This window comes from Planococcus citri, chromosome 4 (genome assembly GCF_950023065.1).
Source record: "Planococcus citri chromosome 4, ihPlaCitr1.1, whole genome shotgun sequence".
In the NCBI taxonomy this organism is placed as follows: Eukaryota; Metazoa; Arthropoda; class Insecta; order Hemiptera; family Pseudococcidae; genus Planococcus; species Planococcus citri.
In genome coordinates, this window is record NC_088680.1 from 12,166,029 (window position 1) to 12,180,196 (window position 14,168).

The 14,168-nt window shown below is 35.9% G+C and overlaps 1 protein-coding gene and 2 long non-coding RNA genes across 3 annotated transcripts in view; 2 read left to right on the top strand and 1 right to left on the bottom strand.

Moving 5' to 3' along the window:
- LOC135845758 (transmembrane ascorbate-dependent reductase CYB561-like) overlaps positions 1 to 14,168 on the bottom strand; it is a 106,470-nt gene that overhangs the window by 87,708 nt on the left and 4,594 nt on the right. The gene's annotated exons all lie outside the window — the stretch shown is intronic.
- Positions 3,655 to 5,836, top strand: LOC135844762 (uncharacterized). The gene is made up of 4 exons (XR_010558626.1): positions 3,655 to 3,864; positions 4,022 to 4,183; positions 4,258 to 4,356; positions 5,048 to 5,836. It is a non-coding gene; the product is annotated as an uncharacterized LOC135844762 (long non-coding RNA).
- LOC135844893 (uncharacterized) lies at positions 10,742 to 12,719 on the top strand. The gene is made up of 4 exons (XR_010558662.1): positions 10,742 to 11,138; positions 11,293 to 11,531; positions 11,703 to 11,821; positions 12,347 to 12,719. It is a non-coding gene; the product is annotated as an uncharacterized LOC135844893 (long non-coding RNA).

Sequence of the window (14,168 nt, forward strand, 5' to 3'; positions counted from 1 at the left end):
AATAATCCGCCTGACAATGCTGCAATGCAACTCGAAATACACAAATGTAAATTGGTTTGCCGATCCTACAAATTTAGATTGAGATAGCAAAGATATGAGATGTTTATTCTGCTTCAAAGGAGTAACTTATATTTGAGGTCATTGAACGTAAAAATTACGTTCGTTTTGAAATTCGACTTGTAGGTATGTACTTTGTGAAATAGTACCAATCTTGGAGAGAAGAGTTTACACCAATTTTTTTTCCCGGTTGGGAGTGGTTTTTTTGGACACTCTATCTACTGCAAATGAGCCAATTTTCAGTTTGAAAATTGCGCCAAAAAAATGTGATTGAATTTTGCGTTTTTCGTGAAAATTTTTGACAAATTTGAGTTCGTGCATTTTTTTTCAAAAAAAAACTTTTTGTCAAAAATCGAGTCGAAATTTGGGCCAGGGTGTTTTTTGGTACGGTGAATTCATTTCCGGTGTCAGATTTTCTCCAAAGCGTAACCTTCTCTCCAAAATGACCCAGTTTTGGCCTGAAACATGAGCCAGAAAAAAGTTGCCAAATTTGGCATATTTAATGGCAATTTCTCACAGAAACAAGGGTCCACGACTCAAATTGACAGCAGATTCGGACTCGGCGACCTCAAGTTAGTCCAAAACGGATCTTTGCTCGATTTTTTTGGAAATTAAAAAAAAAATGCAGAGGGGTTAAGTGCAAGCATTTTTTCCCTCGAATCGAATCGAAATATCAGCAAGTGAAATTTGTTAGTACGATTCCACCTTCCCTCAGAAAAATGGTTCATTTTTGGGTTCAGAAATAAGCCTAAAAAAGTTTGGGTACTAAAAGACGACATATAGACAGATCAATGACCTTAAGACGCCGAACAACCTTCAGAAACCAGGCAGAGAGGTCAATGACCTTAGAAAGCCAGACGGGACTCCAGAAAGCTCTCAAATGCCAGACAGCCAGGTCAAAGACCTAAAGAGGTCAGATTGGAAGCCAACCAGTCATCAACATCCAAACAGACAGACAGTCAGGTCAATGACCTTAGAAGGTCAGACAGGATGCTAGACAGTCCTCAAAAGCTAGACACACAGATCAATGATTTCGGAGACAAGACTAGTAGCCAGACAGACAGGTCAATAACCTTACAAGACCAAACATAACATAACAGAACGTCAGAGAGTCTTCAAAAGCCGGGCAGACAGGTCAATGGCCTTATGAGACCAAACAGAATGTCAGACAGTGTTTAAAAAAACCCACACAGAAAGGTTAATGACCTTTTGAGGCCAGACATGCCTTCAGAGTCCAAAAGCCAGACAGACAGGTTAATGACCTTCGGAGACCCGGCTCGTGGCCAGACAGCTAGTCTTCAAAAGCCAGACACAGACAGGTAAATGACCTTACAAGACCAAACAGAACGGCAGACTGTCTTCAAAAGCCAGGCAGGCAGGTCAATAACCTTACCAGTTTAGACAGAACGTCAGACAATCCTCAAAATCCAGACAGAATGGTCAATGACATTTGGATTCCAGACATGCCTCCAGAGTCTAAAAGCTAGACAGACAGGTCAATGACTTTGAAGGCCAGGCTCGTGGCCAGACAGCTAGACTTCAAAATCCAAACACAGACAGGTCAATGACCTTACAAGACCAAACAGAACGGCAGACGGTCTTCAAAAGCCAGGCAGGCGGTCAATAACCTTACCAGTTCAGACAGAACGTCAGAAAGTCTTTAAAATCCAGACAAAAAAGTCAATGACCTTTGGAGGCCAGACATGACTCCAGAGTCCATAGAGCTAGACAGACAGGTCAATGACTTCGGAGGCCAGACTAGTAGCCAGACAGACTTCAAAAGCCAGACAGACAGGTCAATGACCTTTGGAGACCAAACAGAACGTCAGATGGTCTTCAAAAACCCAGACAGAACGTCAGATGGTCTTCAAAAACCCAGACAGAAAGGTCAATGATCTTTGGAGGCCAGACATGACTCCCTAGTCCAAAAGCTAGACAGACAGGTCAATGACTTCGGAGGCCAGACTAGTAGCCAGACAGTCTCCAAAAGCCAGCCAGACAGGGCAATGACATTTGAAGACCAAACAGAACGTCAGACAGTCTTCAAAAATCCAGAAAAAAGGTCAGTGACCTTTGGAGGCCAGACTAGTAGCTAGACAGTATTTAAAAGGCAGACAGAAAGGTCAATGCCCTTGGAGACTGGACATGGCTCCAGACTGAGTATCAAAAGCCAGACAGGCAGGCAGGCCAATGACCTTTGGAGACTAGGCTAGTAGCCTGATCACCTTCAGAAGCTAGAACGACAGGTCAATGACCTTTGAGGGCCAGTTGGAACACCAGACAAACGGTCTCAAGAAACTATACAGACAGGTCAATAACCTTTAGGATACCAGACCGGAAGCTAAACGCCCTTCAAAAGCGAAACAGGCAGGTCAATGACTTTAAGCAGCCCAACTGGAAGCTATACGGCCTTACATATTTTTGGTAGGAGAATCTAGGACTGATTGAAATTGTAGCCTATGGGTTGTTGGATTATCAGAGGAGCTGATTTCAAATTCCAACTTACTTTTCGACAAGGAGCCCCTTTCAAACTTGGGGAAGGGTGACCTGCTCTACATAGGGACCAAATTTTCTGGAAGGATTGAATGGAATTTTTCCTTGAGAAGGAGATACTATTCAGAGGAATTCTGATGCAAGAATAAATGCGACATATTTGAATAAATTGGATTTTTTTAGTTTGAGAAAGTGGAGGAGGGCTTATTCTCATCAAAACTAAAGTTTGGAGCCAGAGGGCTAAAATCTTCAGAAACCTTTTAAAAAATTAAAACCTAACAATTTTGAGAGGGACAGAAAATCAGCTGTAAAATAGAACCATTCCATGATAAATTGAATCCTTTCTACTCGTACAAAAATATCCTTGATCCAGAGAAGAAATTTCCCAGTTTTTATGCAAATTTTCCTTAAAGTAAAAAAATCCACTCGATTCTAGAGGTCGATGATACATATAAGGCCTACTTAGGTATATTAACCAAGTTTTAGCATTCTGCCACTGTTTGATTAAATTTTGACTTGTTTTGTGTGTGAAAACCTGATTTTTAAATTATTCGAATTCAGCATTTTGAATTTTGACTTAAAGTTGGTGTATTTTTAGATGCTTTTTCAATGCATTTTGAGGTTTCCTCGTTTTCACCAATGTTGAAGAAATACGTATTAATAACTTATACCTACCCTTTGAAAAATAATTTAGTTCAAGAATGAAAGTTTCTCTGTAGATAGATACCGAATCAGTTGTAAATTCGAGCTGCTATCTAATCATAATAATAAAAAGATAGTTAGAAAATTCAAATCGTGATCTACATATTGAGAACTTTTTTTTTTTTTTTCAAGTAACGTCTTAAGAATCAAAAATGTAATCAAAGCAGAGATTGGGCAAATCTGAAAATCTTCTAATGAGGCGAAAAAAATTGAAAATCTGAAACTAATGAAATAAACTCATCTCTGTAAAAATTATTAAAAATCAAATTTAAAATGATTATCAAGAGCGAATACAAGTAGATCTAGGTATCTATGAATTAAATTATTATTTTTTTGAAATCAGACGAAACCAAATTCCTCCATAATACGTTTAATATATATCACCTAAATCTACTCGATTGATATCTTCATTCCAGAGTTAAATATTGAACACGCGAGCTTGAATACTCAGTTCCAAACAAGATTTCTAATACTTTGCCAGCTAATTCCTAATCAAGGTTATGCTGGCAAAGTATCAGAAATCATGTATAAGAGCTCGTATAAAGAAACGATCCGGACCACCAGTACAATAATATGATAAATTTCAATCCAGTGGATTTTATACCAGCCTCCGTAAGTAAACGCTTTCTCAATATTGTAATCAGGTTATAACTAACTGATAATATCTAGACCGAGACATTGACAAATTTTCCAATATACTAAATCTTTTTTTCATTTGTCTGTTTTCTAAAATACCTACTAAGTAATCAAAAATACGTAATGTTTTCAGCTCGCCCACGAAAAAGAAAAATGATATTTCCAATCCTATAATGTCTGATGGAAAACAGAAAAAAAAATGATGATATTTTCCATCTAATCCTAATGGAATTGCTGATACCATGAAAGCTGAAAACAACATCAATTGTGTAACTCAACTCAACAACTACATGTGGTAAATATGGTACTACCTATAAGTAGGTACATATTTTTCAAAAATTGGTTACAACAAAAACAACATTTTTACAGTGATTACATAGTACAGATATGCCTTTTGAAATCGAGGTACGAGCCAAGAGGCCTATTCAATCAGTTTTATAGATCCAATAACTCTGAACATCCATGAAGGTAATTTAATAAATTTTCTGATAGACTGAGTAATACTTGCAATAGTTTAAATAATTTTCTACGAAGCTTTCAACAATTTAAAATATATAATACTTCACCTTTATTCAAAGTCATATTTGAACGTCTTTCGGGAAATTTCAACACTTTTTCATATTTTCAATCGTTGATAAAATATTTAAAAGTAATATTTTAAACAATTTTTGTAATTTTTTGCAATTTTTACAACATCTCAAACAACTTTGATAACGCTTTAAGGAATTTTAGTCTGATTTGAATCATTTTTCTCGAAGCATTCGACTATTTTAGCATTTCATAATGTTTTGAACATACCTATTTGAGAAAATTTTCAACACTCCTCTTTCGTGTCTACTCGTTTTAAAATTTTTAAAAGCATTTCAAAACCATTTTATGTCTACCTAGTGATACTAGAACTGGGTTTGCGCTTCCAAAATGACGTTTAATAAATTTTAAAAATATAAAATCCGATTTCAATTTTCAAATCCGTGTAAACGATGAAAAAAATTGGAAAAAATTTAGAATACGAGACTTTAACTTGATACATTGCTGGTTATTCGTTCAACCTCGTAGGTTCAATTGATCGAAAAATATCTGTCGTGATGTAACCTCGTTTAAGGGAAGATGGACTCCATATTATGCTTAACGATTTTATCACCACGATTTTTTTTTTCAGGCATTTCTTCGAGAACTATAGAAAATGGGATGTTTTGTTCCTGTATTGGAATCTGTTCACTGTTTGCTGTTTTGATTTACTTATAACAGATGGATGGCGTGCTGAATTTTACGCAGAATGAAGGAAGACCAATGTACGATGTTTTCAACAGGTTTTATTTAAATATGATTGAAGGATTTGACAACTAAAGTGATCTTTGTACAATACTTCTGCCTGCTGCAAGACTTTTCTTCTATCCTGTTGAATCTGGAATCGCCGAGCCCAACATTAATACCATAGATGAGTTTTCTTTTGGCGAAATGTGAAAGTCAAACTTGCAAAGTTTTGTGTGAGTGAGAAAACTGTGTAAGTTTGATGTTTGCATTTACATGGAGGGGGGAGGGAAACCTCATCTCTTTGTAAAGTTGGACTCTTTAGTCAAAATGTGTCATCAACAAGTACAGATTGAAATGTACAATAGCTTCAGAATTTTGACACAAAAACAAATTATTGTGGATAATTTTGTGTAACTGTATACGGCATTGTAATCTATAGTTACCTAGACCTACAGTTAATAAAATGCACTGGTTTTCAATATGGTATCTGCATGGGAAATCTACTCGCTACAAAAACTTGTATAAGTTTGAATTTAGAACTATAGGATCTTTATTTTAATGCGGCATAATTTTTGTGATATTTTCTTTGTAATAGGTACATATACTAAAAGCATTTTCACATAATTTAAGTAATTTTCAACTTTTTTTAAACAATGTTTTGTGCCATATTTTAATAAAACAGTTTTTTTAGCTATTTTGAGAATTTTATTTTTTTTAGAATTTTAAACAACTTTTCTGATATGTATTTTGAACAAATTTTGAGACATTATTTTGGACATTAACTTTCTCGAAGCTTTCGAACTCTCTATGATATTTTTCGCCAACTTAAAATTTTACGATTATTTTGAACAACTTTTAAAATATTTTAACAGTTTTCTTTGTACCTACTTTGAATCATTTTTATGACATTTAAAAATGTTTTCGGACAATTTTAGCGCTTTTTAGAATTTTTAGATAAATGGCTTTGATACCCTTGACAACTTCTGTGTTGAAATATTTTTTGGATTTTCATGTAGGTACCTATGTATTTAGTATTTTAAGGTAGGTACTTTCACAAAATTTCGGACAACTTTTGCAATATTTCGCACTAAGTTTAGTAGATTTCTCACTTTTGACTGTTTAAAATGATGTTTCAACAACTTTTTTATGCATGATAAAAGAGTTTTTCGGATATTTTTATGAATTTTCATTCGTTTCAAGTAATTTTCACAACATTTTAAGCAACTTCTGCAATATGCATTGATAGCTTACAGGCATTTTAAACAAGCTTTTCCAAACTTCCCTCAAAATTGAATGACGAGGCAAAAATTGTAATATAATTTTGATGAAGTTTCGAGAAATCTCAACTTTTATTCTACATTTTGAATTATTTAAAAAAATATATTTTTAGCATTTCGCGCAATTTTAGGAACTTTTCAGCATTCTAAGAGGTCATTCAAAGTCCATTCGACCAAAAAAATGCGATTTTGAAAGTCATGTCTTTCGATTTCGCTCAAATTTTTTTGACAATATCTACCCACCCAGTAGATAAGAAACCCGAAATCAGTTTGGTCCCAGCCCCCACAGGAGGAGGGTGGGAGGCTTCCATTATTTTCACAGTATCTCGATCGAGGTACTCAACTTCAGCAGCGCATTCCTCCAAAACTATGATACTTTTATCAAAACTGATTTCACAGTTCGAAAGGCTTTTGCATTTTGAACTTTTTAAGCATTTTGACATTTTCAAAATTTGGAAGTTGAACTTTCAAATTGAAAGTTCAAAATTCAAAAGAGCGCTGTAAATGGAAACTACCATTTAAAATTCTAAAAAAATTTCCGTAGATGTGCCTTTTGATGTTTTTTTTTGAAATATTTAAGTTTCGAGATGGGATCCCTTGATGGAAGGGGAGCACCCCCCCCCCCAATTTGGGGAAAAACTTTCAAAAAAAAATCTGGGGCATGTGATACATCGAATTCAATGTTTTTGGTAACGCTTAACACGAATATGACGTTAGATTTCTGATTGGACCCCACCCACGGCCCCCAGCACCCCCCATGAGGTAAAAGTACAAAATAGGGGTTTTTTCGTGCGGCACATCAAATAATATGTTTTTGGTGACGCTAAACATGAATATGACGTCAGATTTTTGATTAGACCCCTTCACGGCCCCCAGCACCTCGCCAAAGGGGGGTAACCTAAAAAAAATTGTTTCAATCGTGTGACACATGAAATAGTATGGTTTCGATATCGCTGAACATAAATATAGCCGTAGTTTTTCAAATTGACCTCACCCATAGATCCCATAGAACCTCCCTCAATTAGTAAATGTCCAAAAAATTGGTTGGAGGCTGTAGATGGGGTCCAACCAACAATCTGACGTCATATTCGTGTTCAGCGTCACCGAAAACATACCATTTGATGAGTCGCACGAAAAATACCCTATTTTGAACTTTGACCCCATTTAGAGAGGTTCTGGGGGCCGTGGATAGGGTCCAATCAAAAATCTAACATCATATTCGTGTTAAGCGTTACCAAAAACATACAGTTCGATGTATCACATGCCCCAGATTTTTTTTCGAATGTTTTGCTTTAAATTGGGGGTGAGGCTCCTCCCCCTCCATTAAGAGATCTCATCTCGAAACTCGAATATTTCAAAAAAGCATTAAAAGGCATATCTATGGACATTTTTTCAGAATTTTAAATGGTAGTTTCCATTTACAGCGCTATTTTGAAATTTAAACTTTCAAGTTGAAAGTTCAACTTTCAAATTTTGAAAATTTCAAAATGCTTAAAAAGTTTAAAATTTAATACCCTTTTGAACTGTGAAATCGGTTTTGATCAAAGTATCATAGTTTTGGAGGAATGCGCTGCCGAAGTTGAGTACCTCGAGACAAATTGTGAAAATGATGGAAGCCCCCCCACCCCCTGAGACATGACTCAAAAACGTTGGTCGAATTGACATGGAATGACCCTAAGATCACGTTTTTCGTGTTTTTAATAATTTTTACCCAACTCTGAACAATTTGCACAATAGACAGACGATCTTGGGAAGCCAGGCAGAGGGACAAATGACCTTGAAAGGCCTGATTACATAACCCAGCCATCTTGTTTGATGTTTTGGTCCGAAGTTGGGGGGGGGTAGAGTCATCCTCACAGGGCTCAAAAATCCCCGAGTCCTTTGATTTCGCTTAAATTTTGTTTACAATTTCTACCCACCCAATTAGGGTCATTCCATGTCAACTCAACCAACGTTTTTGGGTCATGTCCTTCGATTTCGCTCAAATTTTTCTTACAATATCTACCCACCCAGTAAGTAAGAAAGCCGCAATCAGTTTGGTCCCAGCCCCCTCAGGGGGCGAGTGGGGGGGCTTCCATTATTTTCACATTGTCTCGAGGTACTCAACTTCAGCAGCCCATTCCTCCAAAACTATGATACTTTGATAAAAACTGATTTCACAGTTCGAAAGGGCATTGAATTTTGAACTTTTTAAATATTTTGAAATTTACAAAAGTTGAAAGTTGAACTTTCAATTTGAAAGTTTAAATTTCAAAATGGCGCTGTGAGTGGGAGCTACCATTTAAAATTTTGAAAAAATTTCCATAGATGTACATTTTGATACTTTTTCGAAATATTTAGGTTTCGAGATGGGACTCTTGACGGAGAGGGAGCACCCCCACCCCCAATTTTGGGTGAAACTTTCGAAAGAAAATCTGGGGCATGTGATATATCGAATTGTATGTTTTCGGCAACGCTGAACACGAATATGACGTTAGATTTTTGATAGGACCCCATCCACGGCCCCCAGCACCTTCCCAAAGGGGATAAAAGTTCAAAAAAGTGTTTTGTTCGTGCGACACATCGAATAATATGTTTTTGGTGACGCTGAACACGAATATGACGTCAGATTTTTGATTGGACCTCATCCACGGTCCCCAACATTTTTTTTGGACTTTTACCTATTGGGGGAGGTTCTGGGGGCTATGGGTGAGGTCGATTTAAAAAACTATGGCTATATTCGTGTTCAGCGATATCGAAAACATACTATTTCATGTGTCACACGAATGTTACCATTTTTTGGGGGGTTACCCCCTTTGGGGAGGTGCAGGGGGCCGTGGACGGGTCCAATCAAAAATCTGACGTCATATTCGTGTTCAGCGTCACCAAAAACATATTATTCCATGTGTCGCACGAACAAAAAACACTTTTTTGAACTTTTACCCCCTTTGGGGAGGTGCTGGGGGCCGTGGATGGGGTCCTATCAAAAATCTAACGTCATATTCGTGTTCAGCGTTGCCGAAAACATACAATGCGATATATCACATGACCCAGATTTTCTTTCGAAAGTTTCACCCAAAATTGGGGGTGGGGGTGCTCCCCCTCCGTCAAGAGTCCCATCTCGAAACCTAAATATTTCAAAAAAGTATCAAAATGTACATCTAGGGAAATTTTTTCAAAATTTTAAATGGTAGCTCACACTTACAGCGCCATTTTGAAATTTGAACTTTCAAATTGAAAGTTCAACTTTCAACTTTTGAAAATTTCAAAATACTTAAAAAGTTCAAAATTCAATGCCCTTTCGAACTGTGAAATCAGTTTTTATCAAAGTATCATAGTTTTGGAAGAATGGGCTGCTGAAGTTGAGTACCTCGAGACAATGTGAAAATAATGGAAGCCCCCCCACTCGCCCCCTGAGGGGGCTGGGACCAAACTGATTGCGGCTTTCTTACTTACTGGGTGGGTACATTGTTTCGACGAGGTACTCAACTTCAATAGAGCATTCCTCCAAAGCTATGATAGATACTTTGATCAAAATTGATTTCACAGTTCAAAGGGGCATTGCATTCTGAACTTTTCAAGTATTTTGAAAATTTGAAATTTTCAAAAATTGGAAGTTTAATTTTCAAAATGGCGCTGTTAGTGGGAGCTTCTATTTAAAATTCTGAAAAAATTTCCATAGATGTCCTTTTTGATGCTCCTTCGAAATATCAAATTTTCGAGATGGGATCTTCTGATGGAGAGGGAGCACCCCCTCCCCCCAAATTTGGGTAAAACTTTCAGAAACATTTTTTCGCATGTGATACATCGAATTGTATGTTTTTGGTGACGCTGAACACGAATATGACGTCAGATTTTCGATTGGATCCCATAATATATGGAAATCATTTACCATTTGTTGGACCTTCATCCAATTTGGGAGATTCTGGGGGCCATGGGTAAGGTCAATTTGAAAAAGTAAGGCTATATTCGTGTTCAGCGATATCAATAACATATAACTTAGCTAATCGAATGGAATTTAGAAATTCGAATCGTGATCTATCAAAAACATTTTCAAAAACCATCGTAATGAAAAATAAAGTCAAGGCCTGAAATTTCAGATTGAACAAATCTGAAAATTTTTTAATGAGGCGGAGAAATTAAAAATCTCAAACTAATGAAATAAACTCTCATCAGAAATTATTAGAAATCAAATTTGAAAAAAGTATCTTGTAGAAAATTTATTCACTCGAACGAAAACGAATATTCCCTTGTGATAAGATATCTATAGGAAATACTTGTAGGTTATATCCATGATGAATTAAATCGTGATTTTTTTTTTTTTAATGAGACCAAATTCTTCAGATAATAACGTATCAGATCCCTAAACTAATTCACTTGATTGAAATCTTCGTTCGAGAGTTGAAAATATTGAAACCGTAGATCGTGAATTTTCAGTTCCAATCATGAGTTCTACTACTTCGCTGGCATAATTAAAATTATGTCAGCGAAGTATTATAAATATTGTATAAGGACTCGTGAATAGAACATGCGAGGAACCCCTGTTCTCGAGCATCCTCCGTCACGCCAATGAATCGTCCAAAGCAATGTGTATTACAACTATGTACGATTCGAGAAGTTAATCGAAATACTAAAAAATTATATCCGAAATCTAGAGGAAAAATCTACAAGATAAGCGTACAGAATTGCTTCTTGTCGGGGATGATGCGCGTGAACGAGAACAATTTATAAACAGCCACAGTAAGTAAACACTTTCTCAATTGATATCAGTAGGTAATTAATTAATACCAAGACGCTAAAAAATTTTCCTAGATGATAAATCCTTTTCTTTTAATTTACCTACTCGTATCTGTTTTCGAAATACCAACTAATCAAAAACATGTACTGTTTTCAGCTTAGTCGCGAAAAAGAAAAATGATACGCCAACTGTCTTTCCATACAGAATTCTGAGAGAGTTGCACCAAGTACATCGATGAGCAAGAATGAAAACCAATTAAAGATATTTGGAAATAAATAATCTGCAAGTGAAGAAGAACTGAGGAATCAAAACATCACTTTTTTTCGGATATAGGATGCTGTAAACTTCGAAGCTTAGAACATCCGATATCCGAAAAAAAAACAACAACCAAAGAGGTAAAGAAACATTTTTTTTACAATCCTTATACAGCAAAAGCGTCAGTTTTATTATGACAAGTACCTAGATACCTAGATATAATCGTGTCTTTGTAAGTCGATTTGTTTATAATTAGAAAACTAATTTTTATTATATGAAAATGCTGAATTATTAATTGTTTGTACCTACAGCTCAGAAAGATATTGTGAGTACAGTTCCAAGTCAGTTTTTTTCGAGAGCTTTTCAGACCACCTATATAGAGATGATTCTCTCATTATTTTCAATTGATGCGGTTGAACTGATTCTTAAGGTAATTTCATAAATTTTCTGTTAGTCTGAGTCATGTTTACAACATTACTTAAATTTAAACAAATTTTCTCGAAACTTTCGCCAGTTTTAATTTTTTGAACGTCACCTTCGTCTGGATGCCTCTCAAATCATTCGACTAAGTATTTTCATGACAGTCATTTCATATCATTTAGAACATCTCTAAAAAAAATTTCAACATTCCTCTTACGTTTCTACTCATATTTAAATATTCAAGAGCATTTCAAAACAACTAACTAGTAACTTAGAACAACTGAACCTGCGTTCCCAAAATGGGGCGGGGTTTGAAATGTTTATTCGATTTTAATTTTCGAATCAGTGTATAAAATATGATGAAAAAAATTGCAGAAAATTTAGAATATTCTAACCTAATAAATTAATATTATTCTCCCAACTTTCGGTTCAATTGACCGAAAAATGTCTATAAGGTGATGTCACCTAGTTGAAGGGAAGATGCAGTCTCTATATGCTCGAGGATTTTATTACCAACCATGATTTTTATTTTCAGATAATTCTGCAACTTTAGATACTGCCAATACGTACACACAGCACGCTCAGCACAAGAACATTTATGGAAATAATTTAATGAGAATTACGCAGGCACAGAAGCTATCAACTATCTAATTACCTACGTCATTGAAATGCAAGAAGGAGATGATGGAATGCCGATTACTGAAAGAAAACACAGAATTAAATATGTGTGATGTCTTGAACGCTTTTATAAAATATTGCTCGATGAATAAAAACTATAGAAATAATGAACTAATTCGACAACTAAAGTCGTTAAACGCATTTTCACATAATTTAACTAATTTTTAACGTTTTTTCAACAATGTTTTGTACATATTATAATATTTTAATTAAAGAGTTTTTTTGAGCTATTTTGAGGATTTTTTTTTTAGAATTTTAAACGACTTTTCGGAATTTTAAGCACCAACTTTCTTGAAAAGCTTTCGAACATTCTTTGATATTTTTCGCCAACTTCGAATTTTACGAGTATTTTGAACAATAAGATTGAGAATAGGTACTGTAGGTATATTTTAACAATTTTCTTATACTTTGAGTCATTTTTATGACATTTAAAAATTTTATCAGGCACTTTTAGCGATCTGTATGAAAGGCTAGACAAGCAAACAGACGACCGTGAGAGCCTCGTCAGACTGGTCAATGACCTTGAGAGGTCCTACAGCCAGGCATACAAACGACCTTGGGAAGCTACACAGGTTGATCAATGACCTTGAGAGTCCAGTCCGACGGGTATAGACAGACAAACGACCTTGCGAAACCATACTGATGGGTCAATTATCTAAGAGTTCAGACAGGTAAGCCAGTGCCCTTGGAAGTACAGACAGACGTGTCAATGACCTTCAATGTCCTGATTACATGACTCACAGTGGGCTGATGAGCACCCTCAAAACGCCTGTAATTCAAAAACTTACAATGAATCCTAAAACAATGATACAGTGATATCCTCCCTTATGTTTTTGGAGTCGCAGAATACAAATTGGAAATATTTTTTTCGTAGGGGTGGGGGGTCAGGGGGTTAGGGAAGTGGAAACTTCAAAATTTGACAATATTGATGTGTGATATGTCGACATGTATGTTTTTGAGGGTGTAGATCACGAATCTGACAATATTTTTTTCGTAGGGGTGAATGGTGGGGGGGGGGGGGTGAAAGGGGTAAAAACATGAAAAAATTCAAAATTTGACTATACCTAATGATGCGTGATGTGCCGAAATGTACCAAGTATGAATAATTCAACTGAAAGTAAGTACTTTTCATCAATTTAATCAATTTTAGTTTTTATAAAGTAATTATAGAGGTATAATTTGTGTTAAAATCCCGTTTTTTGCCTACTCTGTTGCATAAATTGGAATAGAACAAATTTTTGCACGTAGATGCAAGGGAAATTCCAGTGGCTGGTAATACTTAAGATAGTGTATTTCAAAATGTTAATTGCCATTTTTGCCCCAAACCGCCCCGGCGACCTCCACAGTCGATTATAGTGAAAAATCTTTGAGTGAATTTCGTTAAAATGTTACAAATTTTCTCTTATTGGGACTTAAACGGCTTCCCAACAGAAAATTCTTCATCCCCTACCCTTCACCCCTTCTACGCCTTAGAAAACGTACATTTCGACATATCACACATCATTATATGTATATTTTGAATTATTCGCCGTTTTTACCCCCTTCACCCCCCCCCCCACCATTCACCCCTACAAAAAAATATTGTCAGATTCGTGATCTACACCCTCAAAAACATACATTAGACATATTACACTTCATTATTGTCAAATTTTGAATTTTTCACCCCCTTCATCCCCCAC